Source organism: Fukomys damarensis, unplaced genomic scaffold (assembly GCF_012274545.1).
Source record: "Fukomys damarensis isolate Sample0158 unplaced genomic scaffold, DMR_v1.0_HiC HiC_scaffold_39, whole genome shotgun sequence".
NCBI classification, from domain to species: domain Eukaryota; kingdom Metazoa; phylum Chordata; class Mammalia; order Rodentia; family Bathyergidae; genus Fukomys; species Fukomys damarensis.
The window spans coordinates 42932027-42935358 of NW_022900951.1; the positions used below are offsets into that span (position 1 = coordinate 42932027).

At 51.0% G+C, this 3332-nt stretch overlaps 1 protein-coding gene across 1 annotated transcript in view; it reads right to left on the minus strand.

Moving 5' to 3' along the window:
- Nucleotides 1–3084: 3084 nt before the first annotated feature.
- Otud5 (OTU deubiquitinase 5) overlaps nt 3085–3332 on the minus strand; it is a 30120-nt gene continuing 29872 nt past the window's right edge. The window contains exon 10 of the transcript XR_776836.2: nt 3085–3320. The gene's annotated coding sequence lies outside the window, so the exon portion shown is untranslated. The remainder of the gene's footprint in view (nt 3321–3332) is intronic.

Here is a 3332-nt window from a genome sequence, read left to right on the forward strand (position 1 = left end):
CCCGCAGACGGCACAGCCTTAAGACTCGCCGCGCGCGCCAGCCCCAAAGCTACTGAGCCGGGGCACGCGCCTCCCGGGAGAGTCGCCCTGCGCGACAGCCACGCCCACTTGGCTTTGATCAATCGGGACGCGGCACCTGCTGTACCCCAGCCAATCGGAGCCAGTCCTAATTTGCATACCATCCTCAATGTTTCAAGTGTCCCTTATGCAAATACACGCCTGGTCCTTCCACGGAGGCGGGGCCTGCATGCAAATGATGGGGGCACACAAGAAGAGGAAACTGGTTCTGGGAATCCCTTTGCAGCAATCGTTTGTTTTGGTTATTGCGCGGGGTTGGTGGTAGTGGTGCTGGTGGGGTGTGTATGTGTGTACAGTTAATAAAATAACTGCGCAGCCTCCTTTTCTAGGAAGCAGGTTTGCCGCTGCCGCTGCCTCTGCCTCTGCCTTGAGATTAGTACGGAGATAATGCTAGGCCGACTTTAAGATTCCCAACCCGGGGAAAACCAGAGCTAGGGTCCTCCAGGCCAATGTCGGCCCTCACCGCGAAAGTGAAATCTCTCCCCTGGAACCTGTCCAGTCCTCGGGGAGGAGTAACACCCTTGACCACCACCACGGGGGGCACGCCAAAGGCTGAGTTCTGGCTCCCAGAGTCAGTGGTCTGTGGTGTTTTGGCAGCCTTTTAACTTAAACAGCCTTAGCCAGACTTAGGTGCTGGCCCAGTTGGCTAGTCTAGAATCTACAGCAGGGGGTGCTCTTGGTGGGGAGGGAGCTATGCTTCAGCATCAGGGAGAGGGGGCACTGAGAGCTTGGTAGAGCCTGCCACAAGTAAACAGCCTTAGGTGCTGATTTCTGAGATTTTCCTCAGGCAGACACTTCACAGAAACTCCATGAGATATTTACACACACGCATTCATGTGAACTTGTCCCGGTCACACATGCAGACTCTGTCAAGAAAGATATGCCACAGAAACCACAGAAATACAGTTAGAGACAGGAACTCCAGAGATTCACATAGACCTACACTGCCATGTGATGGACATAGAAATGTCCTGCCGGAGACAGTAGCAAACTTGTCACACACTAGCACCATCAGATACTGTCACAGAGAGCTTGTACTGTCCCAGAAATGAGGGACCCAGAGTCTCTCACAAGAACATACACAGATGCTCCAGAGACACACATGAATTGCCCAAAGGTAGGCATGAAGTGAAGTGAGATAACTCAATAGGGATTGTCACCAAGTGGACATGGATAGACCTGGTCACACACACCCTCAGACATACAGCTTTGTCCCTGACACTGCCTAGAATCTGTCACAGAAATGCAATCAGACATCAATCCCAATCACACAGAAACCACAGATGCACTGTCACAGACAGATCCACACAGACATGCATTTGTCTCCAACACCAACTGTCAGTCCCACACTCAATCACCATCTGACATACCTGGAAAGAAGCCCCTGTCACAAACGTGCCTGGAGACACTGAGATACACATGAAAACTTTGGCTCATCAAAGTCACACACTCGGACAACATTCAAAAAGCAAACATACACGTATTCTCCCTATTCATCCAGCATTACCATCCGCCTACTCGGCCTAGTGAAAGTACACATTTTTTTTTTTTTTTGGTACGGGGATCAAACTCAGGTCTTTGCACTTGCAAGGCAGGTGGCGGAACCACTGAGTTAAATCACTGGCCCCGAAAGTACACATCTTACAGAGAAGTCAAATATCACATCTCTGCCCAAGAAGCTTATTGTACAGTTATTGGGATATTTGTAGATAGAAGTGAAAATGTGAATGGGATCATACAGGGCACCTGATGACTCTGTCTTGAAAGACAAATAAGGTTGGTGGCCGAGGGCAGGGGAAGGGCATATTGCAGGAAGAGAAGACAGGGAAATAGGATATAGTGGCAAGAGACAGGTAGAATCCTAATGGTACAGAAACTTGCACTCTGGGATAATTAGTAATATCCACTAACATTCATGAGCTCGGAATGTGTCAGGTACTGAGTTAACCATACATTCTCTGGAAATGCTCACAGCACACAGCCCAATACAGCTGACACGAGTTTTGCCCCCACAGGTGGGACACTTGAAACTCAAGAGCCTAAGGCCACACAGCTAGAAAAACCTGAGGTAGCTTTCAAATCAACCCTTAAAAAAAAACTCAGGTGTGACCACTGTATTCGAGGACCCCTGCAGCCGCCACACCCTCACCTGCACCTGACACACGCGCGCTTGCACACGCGCACGCGCGCGCGCACACACACACACACACACACACACACACACACACACACACACACGGTCCCCCAAATAAGCAAGGGACAATGGGAAAACATGCTGTTTTGAGAAAAACCTTAGGGCCAGCTACATTGGTTTTACCTCAAGGAGGGGTAAGAGACAGGTGTCAGGAGGACTACCGAGACAAGAACAAAGGATTTAGCCATTTCATACTTCAGCTTCTAAAACCCAGCAGGGGAGGTTCCTCTGGTCACTTCCACCAAACTCGTGTTGCTAATGAAGTGTCAGCTGTGCATTCCCAAAGCCTTTCCTCGCCAGATTATCACAAGAAAGAAGCAAACACTGATAGTGAGATGGGGGCTGGGTAGCTGGAATTCGGACAGGAAATTCAGTCTCTGCTCTCAGCCCAGTCAGTCCCCTGCTGCCATCTCCCCAGGCCCCCAGGAAACGGTGGGCAAGGGCAGGGGCAGAAGACAAAAGAGGGAGACTTTTTATGTTAATAGGCCCAAAAGGAGACTTTTTGTTTGGTGGTTTTTCCTTGTTTTTAAGAATCTTGCTGTGGTGTTGACCAAGCTGGCCTGAACTCCGGGGCTCAAGTGAGCCTCTGGCCTCAGCTTCATGGGTAGCTGGGACTACAGGTGCATGCAAGTGTGCCCAACCAGTTTAATAAGCATCAGATCACATATGAGCCCCCTGAGCCCCAGACAGACCCTAGTGGAAAGCACATGCACCTCGGCGAGGTCAGGACGGCCTTGTGCCTCTTCCCAGAGGCACACCCACCAACCGCCCCCACCCCGGCCCCTGCCCCACACAGGACAGAACCACTCAGGGAAACTGACATTTGGTTTTATTGTGCCAAGGATATTACAGATGGTGGGTCTTGTCAACACCTGCAGGGCACGCATGCCCCATCTGCCAAGGCTGCTCTCACTCCCTACACTCACATCCTGAGTGGCGGCCATGATCCTGAAGCGCCCTCACCTCAAGATTCCAAAGAGACTAGTGGTGGTGGAAGCAAAAGGAATGCAGCAAGGTCAGGGTCTCATTGTCCAAAGCCATCTGACACCTGCCACCCCCC